The sequence below is a fragment of the Ranitomeya imitator genome, chromosome 3 (genome assembly GCF_032444005.1).
Source record: "Ranitomeya imitator isolate aRanImi1 chromosome 3, aRanImi1.pri, whole genome shotgun sequence".
Taxonomy (NCBI): Eukaryota; Metazoa; Chordata; class Amphibia; order Anura; family Dendrobatidae; genus Ranitomeya; species Ranitomeya imitator.
In genome coordinates this window covers 816782471-816801034 of record NC_091284.1, presented here as the reverse complement: position 1 = coordinate 816801034, position 18564 = coordinate 816782471, and the positions used below count along the sequence as shown (strand labels likewise).

The window sequence follows — 18564 nt, the reverse complement described above, 5'->3', positions numbered from 1 at the left end:
TTGCGTGGAGCCCCAGATCGAGGGAGATTATCAGTCGTCTTGTATGTCTTCCATTTTCTAATTATTGCACCCACTGTTGATTTCTTCAGTCCAAGCTGGTTGGCTATTACAGATTCAGTCTTCCCAGCCTGGTGCAGGGCTACAATTTTGTTTCTGGTGTCCTTTGACAGCTCTTTGGTCTTCACCATAGTGGAGTTTGGAGTCAGACTGTTTGAGGGTGTGCACAGGTGTCTTTTTATACTGATAACAAGTTTAAACAGGTGCCATTACTACAGGTAATGAGTGGAGGTAAGAGGAGACTCTTAAAGAAGAAGTTACAGGTCTGTGAGAGCCAGAAATCTTGATTGTTTGTTTCTGACCAAATACTTATTTTCCGCCATAATATGCAAATAAAATGTTAAAAAAACAGACAATGTGATTTTCTGGATTTTTTTTTCTCAGTTTGTCTCCCATAGTTGAGGTCTACCTATGATGTAAATTACAGATGCCTCTCATCTTTTTAAGTGGTGGAACTTGCACTATTGCTGACCGACTAAATACTTTTTTGCCCCACTGTAGATAATAGATTGATAATAGATTGATGATAGATAGATGATAGATAGATAGATAGATAGATAGATAGATAGATAGATAGATAGATAGATAATAGATTGATAATAGATAGATGATAGATGGATAGATAATAGATAGATAATAGATTGATAATAGATAGATAATAGATAGATAGATAGATAGATGATAGATAGATAGATAGATAGATAGATAGATAGATAGATAGATAGATAGATAGATCATAGATAGATAGATAGATAGATAGATAGATGATAGATAGATAGATAGATAGATAGATGATAGATAGATAGATAGATAGATAGATAGATAGATAGATAGATAGATAGATAGATGATAGATAGATAGATGATAGATAGATAGATAGATAGATAATAGATAGATAGATAGATAGATAGATAGATGATAGATAGATAGATAGATGATAGATAATAGATAGATAGATAGATAGATAGATAGATAGATGATAGATGGATAGATAGATAGATAGATGATAGATAGATAGATAGATGATAGATTGATAATAGATTGATAATAGATAGATGATAGATAGATAGATAGATAGATAGATAGATAGATAGATAATAGATTGATAATAGATAGATGATAGATGGATAGATAATTGATAGATAATAGATTGATAATAGATAGATAATAGATAGATAGATAGATAGATAGATAGATAGATAGATGATAGATAGATAGATAGATAGATAGATAGATGATAGATAGATAGATAGATAGATAGATGATAGATAGATAGATAGATGATAGATAGATAGATAGATAGATAGATAGATAGATAGATAGATAGATGATAGATAGATAGATAGATAGATAGATAATAGATAGATAAATAGATAGATAGATGATAGATAGATAGATAGATAGATAGATAGATAGATAGATGATAGATAGATAGATAGATAGATGATAGATAGATAGATAGATAATAGATAGATAAATAGATAGATAGATGATAGATAGATAGATAGATAGATGATAGATAATCGATAGATAGATAGATAGATAGATAGATAGATGATAGATGGATAGATAGATAGATGATAGATAGATAGATAGATGATAGATAATAGATAGATAGATAGATAGATGATAGATGGATAGATAGATAGATGATAGATAGATAGATAGATAGATAGATAGATGATAGATAGATAGATAGATAATAGATAGATAGATGGATGATAGATAGATAGATAGATAGATAGATAGATAGATAGATAGATGATAGATAGATAGATAGATAGATAGATAATAGATAGATGATAGATAGATAGATGATAGATAGAAGATAGATAGATAGATAGATAGATGATAGATAGATAGATGATAGATGGATAGATAGATAGATGATAGATAGATAGATAGATAGATAGATAGATGATAGATAGATAGATAATAGATAGATAGATAGATGATAGATAGATAGATAGATAGATAGATAGATAGATAGATGATAGATAGATAGATAGATAGATAGATAATAGATAGATGATAGATAGATAGATGATAGATAGAAGATAGATAGATAGATAGATAGATAGATAGATAGATAGATGATAGATAGATAGATGATAGATAATAGATAGATAGATAGATAGATAGATAGATAGATAGATAGATAGATAGATGATAGATGGATAGATAATAGATAGATAATAGATTGATAATAGATTGATAATAGATAGATGATAGATAGATAGATAGATGATAGATAGATAGATGATAGATAATAGATAGATACTAGATAGATAATAGATAGATGATAATAGATGATAATAGATAGATAATATATTTTGTTATAAACAGAGAGACACATGCTATCTATAGATATTCTTTGAATTCTCTCCATGTGAATAGATTGATAAATAGAGATGTTTCGGGCCGGGCCGGCCTCTGTTTTTGTCGGCCATCACTTCTGTTTCCCACCGGTGTTTACTAACCTTGTTTAAAATGAAAAGCTGTCAAAAGCCTGAAAGCAAATCCGTTCTGGAGATGGGGAAACGTGAGCCGCCACGAACCCTTCTCTCTTTATTGATTTTCAGGTCCCCTAAGTTGAAGTTATTCCTAGTTAATGGGACTGAACTTCATACTGACGTGACAAGATGGTGATGTGATTTATAGGGGGTTATATGAGGAACCCTACAGTATGTGCTGGGGTGACGCAGCGGCTGCTCCGGGAAGATATTGTACTGTAATGTAGCCTAATCTAGTTTAGGAATGGAATGACAGAACTACAGTTAACACTGACATATACTGTAGAGTAGGGCGAGTATCCTAGAATATTGAACCCCTTTAATTGTATGAATCATATACCAAGGATAAAACTTCTGAATACTTCATAGTTTCAGCTCTTTGGTCACTTGTTCCAGTTTTTTGGCAGGACATAGCCATTTGACAGCAACTTCCTGTTGATAGTATTTGCGCAAATCAGTATAATTTCTTAGTGACTACTCTCACCTTGTGCGGCCGTTCTCTTTCCTCTCTCAGCAATGAAATTTCTCATAATTTAAAGAAGAGTCTGCAGTGAAGTGTGGTCAAGAAGGAAGTAGCTAACTTCTTTTCGCGAGAATGTTACATACATTTTTCACAAGTCTGAAATAAGAATGTAGAACTTTGAAAGATTAGAAATATCTCATAGATGATGACATCGGTAAGAAGTAGCTAACTTCTTGTCTCGATTAAGTTCCTAAAAATGTAACACACCGAGAAGCCTAGAATAGAAAATATTTATTCATGGGAATTAAATAATATATTAGGATTAGAGATGAGCGAACCCGGACGTAAAAGTTCAGTGTTCATATACCGGACAGTTAGTGTCCGCTGCTAAACGCCGAACACCGGAAGTCCGGTGCAATGTTTGGATTTCAGGTGGAAGTCTGGAGAAAGGGAGAGAAGTTTTCCAGCTCAAAAGTTCGGAACTCCTTTGTTCTCAATGGGGCTCAGGTTCTGGTTCAAGTTCAGGAACAGTTCTTTGAAATAAAGTTTGGGTCGGGTACCAGAACCCGAACTTCCACGGATCGTAGATTTCCAAGGGATGCCTACATGTATAGTTCAAAGATGACATCACTGATGGAGGAAGTAGCTAACTTATTCTGTTAATAGGGTTAGGAATGGAAATCTGAGCACAAAATAATATCTTCACATTAAAGAATTAGTTAAAATAAGTTCATGACTGTAGAACGTTGACGGAACTCTTTGAAGTATAGTTCATTTTTATATACCTTAAGGGAAGTAGCTAACTTCTCCTCTATTGTAAATTCAGTGGTAATAAACATAGAATAAAAATAGAATAACATCCTATTTATCTGTTTACTTATTATGGAACTACGTTATAATACATTAAAGTGTCCGGATAGTGTAGTAGTATAGTTCATTTTTTATATAAGGGAAGTAGCTAACTTCTCCTCTACAGTAAACTCAATGGTAGTAAATACAGCTCGCAGACTTAAAGATACAATAATAAACTACCATTGGATTTATGGGGATACCTTTTATAGGATGACTAGTAATACATTAAAATATCAGAATAGTCAGGGAGCGCAGGAAAGATTTTGGATAGGAAGGATGTAGCTAACTTCTCCCACTAGCTAGATTTCAGTAGCGTAGGATAGATCACGCATTAATGTATTTTATAAAATAAATATATGAAATAAGTTCAAGACCATTAGGTCCTTAAGTAATGCCTGGAAATATAGTCCAATGGCAACCTTAGTGAGCGAGTCAGTAGCTAGCTTCTCCTCTCTCTTGGATCTTAAATAGAAATCAATATACTGCAGCTTTGTGGGCAATATATATATATATATGAGAGAGAGAGAGAAAGGATTGCCCTATTTTAGAATAAATAAATTAAGTTCAGGAATGTCAGGAAATTCGGAGAAGTTTAGGTTAATGGTGACATTAGTAGGGGAGGAAGTAGCTAACTTCTCCAACTAGTTCTGTTTCAATGGGAATCAATAGAGCTGCTACATGGATACATCTTTAAAGATTCTGAGATACACTTTTAAGAATAGGTAAATGAAAGATGCTCAAGACTGTAGGATTTTAAAGGATGTTGGGAAGGATAACCCAATGGGACACCAATGAAGAAGGAGGTAGCTAACTTCTACTTCTTGTGTATCAATAGAAATCAATAAAGCTGGCAGTCTGGGATAGAACATACCTTACATATCTTAAAACTTTGGAAAATACACTTTTAAGAATACATATGGGAAATACGTTTATGACGGTAGGATCATTAAAATAAAATATACTGAGGAGTGAGAACGGAAGTAGCTAACTGCAATAATTGTCAATACAGATGGCAGCCTGAGATATTATCTACATTTCTGCACATTTCTAGAAATAACTTTCATATAATTAATGGGTCAAATAAGTTCTAAGCTTCACAACCGTCATGGCATGTTGGGAAATGCAGTTTAAAAATGAAATACGTGGGGAGAGAAGTATCAGTGTCAGCCAGGCGAAATGGACAAATGCCATATGGGTTGGTACAACAGTGGGCTGCATCAATTGTGACACTATTAACAGTATTGGTCACTTTCTTCGGCATGACACAGGCTACTACCGGCCAGCTGGATGCCGGCCGGCATCACACAGGAGACATCGGTCAGCGCGATGATGTCACTTGCATCGCACCACCGACACCGACAGCCATTAATATAATAAAAGGGATGTTCATGTAACGCTGCTGTCATGCACAGTGTGGGAAGACTAAGTGCAACACGAAGGGATGAGGGGAAGGAAGCCCAGACACTAGGGAAATGGTGAGTGGAGATCCCTAGGCAGATCTGACAACACTCTACTTGCCATACTGTCCCTAAATTGGTTCCTCACCAATCACCGAGCAGGAACCTAAGCCCTGTATCTCCCTAGAGCTAGGCCGTGGATAGGGAGGGCGAGGGGATAAGCACCAGTCAATCCCAACTGTAAACTAAAGACAAAAAGGTAGACAGTCAAGGAAAATGAACTTAGCTTTCGAGCAGACTCAGAGAGGTAACACCAAAATGTTCTCAAACAGTTCCAGAGAGACTGCTTATTTATATTTGGTGCATTTCGCCAGTCCTTACAGATGTTAATCTTAGGTCATTAGCAGACTATAGGGCATGGGTAGAGTGGTAGACTGAAAAGAGGGAGGAGATGTTGGATGGTGCTGATTGCTGAACCATGGAGTGCTTTGTAGGTGAGAGTGAAGAGTTTATATTGAACTCTATATCAGATGGGCAACCAGTGTAACGACTGGCACAGGGTGGAGGTACTGGTGTAGCGGTTAGATAGGAATATGATCCTTGCTGCTGCATTCAGGATGGATTGGAGAGGGGAGAGTTTAGCATGAGGGAGGCCAATTAGAAGACAGTTATAATTATCCAGATGAGAATGAATAAGAGCCACAGTAAGAGTTTTTGCAGAGTCAAAGGTATGAAAAGGTCGAATTCTAGAAATGTTTTTGTCCCATCATACCATATTGGGACTATGGAGGGCCATCACACTGTGTGTGGAAGATAATACTGCGTGGGAGACAGTTGAGGCCATCATGCTGAGGAGGGATCATCATACTGTGTGGGGGAGAGTTGAGATCATCATGCTGAAAGGGGACAATCATTCGGTGTGGGGGACAGCTGGGATCATCATGCTGAGGAGGGATCATCATACTGTATAGGCGACTTTGGTTGGACCATTATATTGGACCATTAAATAATTTCACAATATCAGGAGTTCTATGTAGACATCAGAGGGTGGAAGTAGTTGTCTTCTTTTATTGGTTTATAAAATATATATTTTTTTAATTTCTTGAAATACTTTGTTTACAATAAGCAAAGTGAATCTAAGATTTCAGCATTTTCGGAGGACAAAGTCATGGAATGACACAGCAAAGGCCGAAAAAAATTCTACTCCGTGGTTCTTCCTCTCAGCTAATGAGTTTGTGGACAGAGTACAATTTACAATATTGAAATAGTATTTTTTACTATTTTCTGCCGAAAATGTAAAAATATATATATTTCTTCAAAATAATCCCTTCCATTCAAAGCCTGAGCTGCTGAAAAGACATTACATTGGGAGCCACAAATATACCCAGTACACTGGCAAGTGGTGCGTATTTTGCTGTCACTGTGCCCAGAAACGCCAATCTGTCAGTTCAAGGCAGAAGTGGAATATTTAAGCTTTTACTTAGGATCGCTTGGACTGACAGACCATACAAGCAGGTAGGTGACAATCAGCCTTAAAGGGACATTGATTTATTCGTTTCATCCATGCTGTTATCTGCAGACTATGAAGTACAGACATGGCTACTTCTCCTACAGATCGATGTGGGATTTCTTAAAGCCTTTGCTGTTATGAAGAATATGTTTACCTTGTTCTTTGAGGAAAAAATATAACCCTACAGAGGCTGGTTGTATGAAACTGGTGTGGTATTGATTTTATTGGTGTGGAATTCACTTGTGGTGGGTATTTCTGGTTCACGACATCAGCTAAGATACAGGTGCCCCTGTGAATGGTCAAGGTCAAAGTGAGGATCACTGAGTGATCAGTGAGGATAGTGGGACCTCATAGTCTAATCTATAGGACCAGAGGAGGTCTGTTAGGATAGGCGAGTCTATATGGTGTAATATCATGGTCTAAATGGAGTTTGTTTGTATATGGAAGTCCATTTGGTCGAATGTAGAGATCTAGAGTAGGTCAGTTCGGATAAGTAAGTCATTGAGATCTACTGTAGAAGTTTAGGATCAGATACTTAAGATGGGGAGTACACATGGTATAATGTAGATGTGAAGAAGAAGTCTATCAGGGTTGGGACTAGCTTGTTATGTAGTGATCAATTTGAATAGGTGGATCATGTGGTCTAAAATGGAGGTCAAGAGAAGATCAAAAAGGATAGGGGAATCCATGTGGTCTAATGGAAAAGTCAGAAAGAAATTAGTTATGATAGAGTGACCACATGGAATAATATGGATGTCCAAAGGAGATCAGTCAGGATAAGAAGGTTGTGTGGTCTAATATGTTTGTCAAGAAGTCAGAAACCATTGGGGAACCCATTGTAAAGGTAAGGAGGAAATAGGTAATGTGTTTGTGGACACATATTCTAACATAGAGGTCAAAGGGAGATCTGTTCGGATACTGGAGCCATGTGGTCCAGTGTAGAGGTCACGAAAGGTCCATTAAAATATAAGTGGCCACAAAGTGCAACACAAAGGTTAAAAATAGATAATTTCTGAGAAATCATATGAGAAAAAGTAAAGGTGAAGAGGTCTTTTAGCTTTGGAAGCTACATGATCTAATATAGAGGTCATGAGGTCAGGAAGAGATGTGTAGTATTATGTAGAGGCCAGTAAAAGATCTATCAGTTATGAGAAGGCCACATGGTATAACGTAGAGAAGGAGGAGCTCTTTACGGAGACCCATTGGAAAAGGAGGAGGCAATGTAATGTAGAGGTCAAAAGATATTCGTTAGGATAGGATAACCTAATTAGTTACAGTTGGTATTCAAAAAGAGATCAGAAAAGATAGGTTGGTCTTAAAGGATAAATTAGAGGCCAAGAGGATCTCATATATGGGATGTAGCTGTTAAAAGGGGAATTTGGATGTAACTACAGCCCATACATTGGAGACCATGTCTCATTTTGTTCTAAGTCAGAGTAAAGGAGTTGAAAATTGGACACTGAACTCCAGTCTCAGTGGACAGTGCTCAAGTAGGGTCCTACAGTACACCATGTTAAAAAAAATGTTTTCTAAACTGTAGAATATGGTTGTAGCGTTTATTGTTACTCAATCCAAAAATATGACGTTTTGGTCAGATTGTCTTGGACCTTTCTCAAAAATTGGCAGAGCTGATCAGAATGTAGAGGACCCCTCACAACATCGATCTCACCACCACTGACTGCACTTCTCTTCTAAATCCTGATCAACAGGATGAAACTGGGACAAGTTTTTGCCCTCTGGGAAGGTCATGTGTTGGATGGTCTACCTAAAGGTTCCTCCATCATAGGCCTCTAAATAAAGTTTGGATTATTTACATCCAAAATATTAAAATTATGAGTAGTAGGAAGGGAGATATGTTGTCTGGAGACAACTCCTAATTGTGAGAAAAGGTAGAATGAGAGGATACTTCCAATCCATGCGTCATTTTCATTATGGCCCTTGCAGAATTAGCAGGCCATACCTGGACATGAAGGGCAACGAGCCAACATATACATATACATATACATGATATGCAAGCCTTCTCCTACCATACATACCAGATTACTATTTTAACCCATCATAGAAACTTCAACTAAACCTAAAAATCCGTTTGAGTGTGTTACCGATAACCAAGGTGATTGCCCTTTAAGAAATACGTCGTTTGGCATAAAATAAATCAGAACAGAATGCAGAATCTTTCCAAACTAGAAATGACCCCATATAACCTCAAAATCCTCCTTCCAATACATATACATCATCCACCCTGAAGAAACCCGATACCGGGCAATTAACGTAAGCCATGGTCTTATATTCACGTGTGTGTTTGTGTTTAGCAGAGATCTAAAGCAAGTGCCGTGTGACTCATGTTCTTATGTGTGGAGTACAATGCAGCCCACTGGAAGAACGAGAGAAAAGCTGAAATAGCTAAATTACCCCGAGAAAATCTTATAGCACAAAACACTCCGTTTAGTGGAAGTAAAAAAACGTACAATCAATTTATCTCGTAGATAGACGTGGAGAAATAACTGGTATTTTAGCTACAATGTGCTTAGGGAGTTTCTATAAACCCCGACCAAAACCCCCCCAAATTAAATTGCATAGACTTGGCTGCAATAAGAGCTGAGGTCCATCAAGGATAAGCAGCTGCTATGGGGTCTATGAAGAGAGGACCCTTGCTCAGGTTTGCCAAATCACCTTTCCTATTGTAGTTGCAGGTCTTTATTTCTTCAAGGTCACTGCAATAAAGGGTGGACTTAGGCTACGTGCAGCCTGGTCAGCCATGCAAAGGCCCTGTGGGTAATGGCTGTCTATCATCCTATGTATTGAGAAGTATCAGATTTGCTCATGGGAAGAACCTTTGGCACTCTAATTAGCATAGGTCCTCTTCTCTTTGTGTAGCCAGTCAATGACTATCACTTTCCTGTTAATTACTTTACATAAGCACTGTGTGAAATGAGGCTCTACTTAAGCCTTCATGCATATTGATCAGACATGCTCATGGGAGGAACCTTTGGCACACTAATTAGCATAGATCTCTAGCCCTGCATAGATCTCCAGCTATATCTCTAGTAAATGGTTGTCACCTTCCTTGTAATTATTTTATACAAGCCCTTAGGAAAATGAGAGTCCACTGAAGCCTTTACAAATATTGATCATAGATGCTCATGGGAGGAACCTTTGGCACACTAATTAGCATAGATCTCTAGTCCTGCATAGATCTCCAGCTATATCTCTAGTAAATGGTTGTCACCTTCCTTGTAATTATTTTATACAAGCCCTTAGGAAAATGAGAGTCCACTGAAGCCTTTACAAATATTGATCAGAGATGCTCATGGGAGGAACCTTTGGCACACTAATTAGCATAGATCTCTAGTCCTGCATAGATCTCCAGCTATATCTCTAGTAAATGGGTGTCCCCTTTCTAGTAATTATTTTATACAAGCCCTTAGAAAAATGAGGGTCCACTGAAGTCTTCACAAATATTGATCAGAGATGCTCATGGGAGGATCCTTTGGCACACTAATTAGCATAGATCTCTAGCCCTGTATAGATCTCCAGCTATATCTCTAGTAAATGGTTGTCACCTTCCTAGTAATTATTTTATACAAGCCCTTAGGAAAATGAGAGTCCACTGAAGCCTTCACAGATATTGATCTGAGATGCTCATGGGAGGATCCTTTGTCACACTAATTAGCATAGATCTCTACCCTGCATAGATCTCCAGCTATATCTCTAGTAGATGGTTGTCACCTTCCTGGTAATTATTTTATACAAGCCCTTAGAAAAATGAGGGTCCACTGAAGTCTTCACAAATATTGATCAGAGATGCTCATGGGAGGATCCTTTGGCACACTAATTAGTATAGATCTCTAACCTGCATAGATCTCTAGCTATATCTCTAGTAAATGGTTGTCACCTTCCTAGAAATTATTTTATACAAGCCCTTAGGAAAATGAGAGTCCACTGAAGCCTTCACAAATATTGATCAGAGATGCTCATGGGAGGATCCTTTGGCACACTAATTAGCATAGATCTCTAGTCCTGCATAGATCTCTAGTTATATCTTTAGTAAATGGCTGTCACCTTCCTGGTAATTATTTTATACAAGCCCTTAGAAAAATGAGGGTCCACTGAAGCCTTCACAAATATTGATCAGAGATGCTCATGGGAGGATCCTTTGGCACACTAATTAGCATAGATCTCTAGCCCTGCATAGATCTCTAGCTATATCTCTAGTAAATGGCTGTCACCTTCCTGGTAATTATTTTATACAATCCCTTAGGGAAATGAGGGTCCACTGAAGCCTTTTTGCATATTGAGTGTGAAGTGCCAGATTTGTTCATGGGAGGATCCTTTGGCATGCTAATTAGCAAACGTAACTGATCTAAATATACCTATAGTCAATGACTGTCACCTTTTTTGCTAATTATGGTACAAAGACCCTGTGGGTAATGGAGGTTCACTGAAGGCTTTATTCATATTGATCAGTAACGCTCATGGGGGAATCTTTGGAACACTAGTTAACATATGTCCTCCCCTGAATATATATCTAGCTGAATATCTAAGAAGTGGCTGTCACCTTACTGGTAATTATTTTATACAAGCCTTTGTTAGAAGCAAAGGTCTATTAAAGACTTCATGAGAGTGAAGAGTCACATTTACTCATGGGTGGATCCTTTGGTATGCTAATTAGCATAAATAACTGATCTAAATATATTTCTATAAATACTTATATTTACCCTTTTTGTTAATTATGTTACAAAGGCCCTGTGGGTAATGAGAGTCCACTGAAACCTATATGCATATTGATCAGTCATGCTGATAGGGGGAACCTTTCGCACACACTAATTAACATATGTCCTCCCCTGAATAGATCTCTAGCTAAATATCTAATAAATGGCTGTCACCTTCCTGCTAAATATTTCACACAAGCTTTGTAAGAGGCAAAGGTCTATTAATGACTTCATGAGAATGAAGAGTCACGTTTGCTCATGGGTGGATCCTTTGGCATGCTTATTAAGATAAGTCATGGATCTACAGATATCTCTGTCTTTATCTCTAGTCATTGACTGTCACCTTCCTGATAATTATGTTATACAAGTCCAGTGGGAAATGAGGGTTCACTGAAGCCATCATGCGTATTGAGAGTGAAAAGACAGATTTTCTCATAGGAGGATCCTTTGGCATGCTAATTAGCTAAATTGCAATTACCCCTGTGGGTAATGAAGCTATACTGAAGCTTTCATATATGAAGTAAGTGAGGTATCAGATTTGCTCATGGGAGGATCCTTTTACATGCTAATTAGCATAAACCCTCCCACGCATATATCCCTATGTATTTCTATCTGCCTGTAAAATACTTTGGCCATTTCCATGGATGACTGAGATAACAAACAGATGGTACAATGGCTATCATGACCAGAAGAGCACGTTGAGGCTCCTGGATAAAGATGCTATGAAAGGGTCTTCAAACCTCTTCCTATTTGTCCCTTGATGAGGAAGAGGGTTCTTTTGTACATTGCCAAGACCGGAGGCACAACTTAGGCCTCTAAGCCATGATGTAACCGGAACTCAAACTACCCCGTCATTTTCAGTCGTAGAGTCTTCTTAACCCTCCGTCACATACAACTGATCTGACAGGCGCTTCTCTTTTACTTTCATTTCTCCTTCCTCACCAGATTGTGAGGAAACCCCCTCCCTCCAGGTAGTCTCCTGTCTCTTGAAGGTCTGTGAAACCTGATATCACAGTTGGATTTCAGAGCTTCAGGGGAGAGGATATAGCTGCACAGATCTCTCAGGCTCATTGTATGTGAATACGTCACATTCAGTAAGGTTGGTATTTTATGTTTTTATTCATCACAATAGTTTATTTAGCTTGTTTTATGAATGTATAGCACAAAATGTGAGGATATTTCATAGAAATAAGGGAGATTTTATAAAAGTGTGCTGCTCAGGCATATACAGTAGTTCCCTAACATATTCCTTCTCTTGCTTCAGATTATCTGCTGAAATGGAGAGGAAAATGTACAATTTATCCAAACAACTTGATGTTGAGGAAGTAACAAACATGCTGTTAGATGATAGAGACCTCACACTGAATGAGGATTTAGGAGAGGAAAGTGGTTTACAAGTTGTGATCTGATTGATTATCTGAAAATTCAGAAGCTGTCATATGTGGGAACTGTAAGAAAAAACAAAAGGGAATTGCCGCCACAGTTTGTAAGTGTGAAAGAGAGACAACAGTACAGCAGTATGTTTGCATTCCATAATGGAAAGGCTTTAGTTTCCTATGTACCACATGCCAAAAAAATCGTACTTCTTCTATCAACACTTCATGATGATGCTGCCATCGATCCTGGGACTGGGGCAGAAAAAAAACCGGAGATAATTACATTTTACAATGCCACCAAAGGGGGTGTGGATACAGCAGATCAGATGTGCTCCACTTTCAACGTCAGCAGAAACATCAAACGCTGGCCAATGGTCATATTTTTTGCTATGTTGAATTTGGGTGGTATAAATTCACAAGTAATTTATCTTGAGAACAAGCTTGAACCACTCCGTAGACGATTGTATCTGAAAAAATTGGCCCATGAACTAGTACTTGGAGAGCTACGCAGGAGAAGCGTGAAAACAATCGGTATCCCCTCTCGCCTTCAAGTTCAGCTCAAAAGGTTCCGCCCAGAAGATGATGGTGAAAAGTCACCATCTGCACCACCTGCCAAACGGAAAGCGGAACCAGAAGGCTTTCAAATTATGAATGTCTCAAATGTCATAAAGCAATTTGCCTGACACATGCAAAAATGGTGTGTAATTCTTGCTATTTGCTCTGCAAGTGTGACCTTTCTGGGGAAACCTCAGCATCTACTTCTGATTGAATATGTTTTTAATAGTACTTAAGGTACCTTAAAATTAAGTTTGTGTTCAAAAATTTTCTTTGTACATGTTTTTGAGAGAGTCGAACTGGGGACTATTTGGCGGGAGTTTTGAAAAGTTTGTATTTCATAGTTATTAGTTTTATGTTAAGTAAATGTTTTTTTTTGCAACTGATTATGTGTAGTCTCTTTTATTACATCCCTATGAAGGTCACTGATCACTTTTAGAGCACTGAAATTGCAAACATTAGATATTATAGGTATTTTTCCAGCAGGCGCCTGACAGGCACATTGTATGTGAACTCGTTAGTCCGAATATTGTATGTGACGGAGGGTTAATTGGAGGAGGGGTTATTTTCACACTCTAAATGTACAACTGCTACCATTACACTCCTCGTTGCTTTGTTTAGGCAAAACATACAAAAAGAAAACAACCAAAACCAATGACTAGGATCAACAGAAATTGTTGTTCACAAAGAACACCATCTATCATGAGCACCGTGTCCTCAGTAACCGAGTTCCCAGTTGACATTTGGCTCTCAGCGATTCCCTTGTTTGCTCTTGATGGCAATAAGCAAAATAAGAATCGACTTATATGTCCACTGTGACACAAGAAGGAGATAAGGACTGGTATTAAAGGGAGCAAGCGTATAAGGAAGAGGCTAAAACATATTTTTTTCTATGAGCCTACTCCTTTCATCGAAATTACACCATTGGGCATACTGTCACAAATCTAAAAAAAAGTCCGATTCTAGAACTAATTGTGGCCTTTCCCCTTATACGTCTTCAGTTGGCATCCAACCAGCCATCAATAAATTTACTCATAGGATCTAGAGTTTAATTTGGCCATATGCATTCACATTCGGATTGGTGGGATAAGGCAATAACAGATGTGTATGGGGTTCTCGAAATGACAGAAAGTTGGAAATTCGGAAGATGCCAAGACTTCATACTCCCATTTTTCCATTAAAGACACAGTTTGTACTATACACAAGACCAAGTAGGCAGCAAAACAATTGAATGAAACAGGTACCTTCACAATATGTCCATCCTCGGTTACTTTGTAAAAGCTCGTTGACTCCACACAACAAGATGTATAAGGTGGTACTAGATATAGAAGTCCATATCAACCAGGCAGCAATTTCTCCATTTAATCAAAGGTCACCCATCAAAAAAGTATATATAGTTCTATTCATGACCAGTCATTCATTGTCAGCCAGCAGGTCAACCCTTAATGGTCAAGAGAATCCAACCTTCTTCTAGAAGCACCTATCGTAGAATGACTATTTGTTGACTGATGGCATCGAAAAAGCTTTCAGACACCTTACCTTTCCAACATGCTATATATAAAGTGTATATAGATATCACTTTACATCTCAGTTAGTATAATAACATGACAATCGCTAAACATACGCACCGGATTTACGCCAGGAGATTTACAGCATTTGGTAAATTGGTGTTTCCACAAGTCTAGGCGTGAAAGCGCTAACACAAATGAATACACAACTCTGAAAGCTTTAACAATAGTGCGATAGACGTGATGGATCAATAGATATATAGATATGACATAGATTGAAAAATAGGCATTTCTCCTCATTTACATAGTGTTCACCTTTCAAACACGCAATGATGTTTTTCGAACACACCATTTTTATAGGAAACCATTGAAGACCTGTTCAGGGATTTGGACCCCGGTGGCGGGTAAATGCTATAGATGTAGGGGGTTGCAATCACACTGGGGTTCTGAAGACTAAGGGGCCCAAAATACACCGTTGGCCTATAAGAAAAGACCAATCCCATTAAAGACTTGCAATAATTGGGGGCCCAGTTGGAGCATTTTCATTGGGCCCATAAGCGTCAAGTTACGCCATTACCGGTGATGGTTACCTCTGCAACTGCCAAGAGCTGCACCCATAGGAGTTGTTCCCAATGACAAACAAACATATGACATATCTGTGTTTCGAGAGACTAGAGGTCACTGATGTCCACTTATCTGTTATTGGGGTCCTTCAAGCACCAGGACCTGGATAAGACTGTATCTTTCCCAACTAAATTAGCTAAACACCGATTTAGTACTGACTAGTTGAAAAAATGCTCCGTTTTGCTAAGGACCTTGTCATTATATTGAACATTTTACCTATCCCAAGCCTAAAATAACTAAAATCAGAAAATATTAGATCATATTCCGTTGCATGGTAGATGGAAATAAAACGACATTAGGTGTAGCTTTAAGATCCACCCGATCATCATTGATCTACAGAACCTCCCTTCACTGGGTTATCAAAGCCAATCAGCTTCATTCTAGAACTTTAGTGACTTTGTATTATTTGTAAAAATTGATACATTCCTTAAAGGGGTACACGCCTCTCAAGCTTTGGTATAGTGGTGACTCTCCAGGTTCTCATTGAGGATTTCAGTAGTAGCCAACATTTAAGGCTTGAAGACCCCTTTCGTAAGGGATCTGCCCTTCAACCAGGCTTGACGCCTCTGATGGCACGCCTCTGCTCTGCGTAGTGGCAGCACATGTGTAATCAAGGTTATTCCATGGAAAGAGCAGCACCGGTGCAAATCTATAGGGCGATATCTCCGCGCTTGTTCCTAAAGGCTGGATATTAACCCCGTGCATTCAGTAAGCCAACCACCCATCGAGATAGGATTCGGCATCTCCCACCGCTATTCCTCCCAGCAGCGGTGGGCTCCTTGGGTTTGCCAAAATGAAATATGTAAATAGAGGTGAGAGATGGCAGCAAATCCCAGAATTAGCCGAACTCCGCCGGTGCAAACCATCCCTGACATCTCAGTCCCATAGGACCCTATCTCCAACCCCACCGAATAATAGCGGACGTTGCATAATATCCTTTACGATAGGCTGCAACCATCATTTAGGTTCATCTCAGCCTAAAAGGCAAAGAATTGAATATATTACCCCCAAAACCCCTTCCAAACAAAAACAACAACAACAACCCTGCAACAATAAAATGATGCCAATCTGATATCTGGAGGTGATTATAGGGTTAAAAGCCACGTCTAGAAGCTACAGGCAATCTCAAGCAAAATCCTCTCATGCGGCATGTCGGGAGACGAAGCAATAAAATTAATAATAAAATAGTCGTAGTAATCGTCACACCACGGGAGGAACAGAATATGCATAAAAATAAGACGGTGACCTTCATCATCATAAGTACGAAGGAACGGAAGATAAGGATTATTCATAAAAGCAAAGAATAAACTAAAATCGTAAAGTATCATATAAACACAATCAGCATCAGAGGACGAGGCTCAAAGGACACAGACGATGTAAAGAAAAATACTAAAAAAAACTATTCGGTAATCATCACAGTCTCAAGATAAAAACAATACAATAACCATAGAATAAAGAGAAAAATGATACAATGGGTGACAGAAAACTCAATAATAATCATAAAGGTAAAAAATGCAACAAACATTAAAAAAAATACAGTAACAATCATCATGTAAAAAGAAAAATGCTGAAAACAAATATAATAATAACCATAAAATAAAGGTAAAAGTGATAAAATAACTAATACACTAATAGTGATACACTAATAATCAACATAAACAGAATATTTATAAAAAAAATGAAAAGAAAATAAATAATCATTAGAGTAAAATAATAAAAAAAATAATAAAATAAATAATATGAAATCCAGAAGTGGATATGTAATCTGGGACTTTAAGTAGTCCTAAACATGTCGTCCTTTTACGGGGAGGGGGTGGGGAGGTGAGTGAAAAACCTATGGCCAGGGCCTGTTATGATTCTCGAGCCGGGCAACTTTTCCTTGGCAAAGCGTTGGTTAAAAAAAAAAAAAAAAAAAATCTTTCCCAACTCCGGTACGTAAACATTATCTGCGAATCCCATTTCCCAAATTTTTGCCCCTGCACCCCCCACCCCGCCCACACCATGGGTGCAACCCAAAAATGGGTAACCAGACCCTCTAAATTGTATCGCTCCATGGGACATTGAACCAAAAAATAAAAAAACATAGAATAAGAGAAATGACCCTCCTTGTCTCTCTAAACCCTTACAGCCTCAACCGTCCAGACATAGACAGCCAAGGAGAAATCATCGAGGTTTGTGAAAAATCCCATCAGACCAAGGGTTTTTTTTGTTTTTTTTTTATTATTTCCTTCCCCAAAAATGCCCGTCTGAGCGATGTGTAACGTGAGTCTCTCGTAAGTCTGATGCAGTGCACTGCCCGAGCGGAGAGGAAGACGAGGAGGCTGCTGGAAGGGAAGGACACCATTCGTTGGTCGGGGGGCTTTTCGAAAACCCTCTTTAGGGATGGATGGATGGATGGGATTGACTTGCAGCAATCGCTTACCATTCTGCAGGCTTCTCCGGTGGGCTCAGACGGCGCTTTCGAAATCCACCGCCGGACGTGTAGCATAAACCCTTCTCTGCTGTAGCGCTGCCCTGGTTTTCCTCCTAGGATGCTGCTCGGGGCTTCCTTGCAGAACAGCGGCGGCGGCGGCGGCACACAAGCCCAGCGCGCTCCCGGATCCCCCGCGTTTTGGAGAATTTGTAATTTTTGTCCTATTCTCTTTTGCAATGTCGTCGTCGCCTGATACAAACGGTAACATGTACATGGAGCGGAGGAGCACATGAATGAGGAGAAGGGACCAATCCTGCAAATGCTCAGCCCTGACAATCACGCAGGCATTGAAAGCCAGGCGCTACCACTCAGGGATGGAAGGGGGAGCCCGGGCTTCTTCCTCAGCTCACAGGCAGACGAGCCTTAGTGGAAAACACCCGCAGGTCGCTCCATCCTCCTCTCCGGCAGCATTTTCCTCTTTTTTTACTATTTGCTGTAGACTCCACATATACGTGCTGCCTGCTGCAGAGGACGGAGGCGGCTCGCGGCTCGGCCGCACGGGAAACGCACCGCTACCCAGAAAC

The 18564-nt window shown here is 38.7% G+C and overlaps 1 protein-coding gene across 1 annotated transcript in view; it reads right to left on the bottom strand.

The window, feature by feature from the left end:
• Positions 1-18297, bottom strand: part of TENM4 (teneurin transmembrane protein 4) — a 1627060-nt gene extending 1608763 nt beyond the window's left edge. The window contains exon 1 of the mRNA XM_069759344.1: positions 17990-18297. The gene's annotated coding sequence lies outside the window, so the exon portion shown is untranslated. The remainder of the gene's footprint in view (positions 1-17989) is intronic.
• Between the last annotated feature and the right edge of the window lie 267 nt (positions 18298-18564).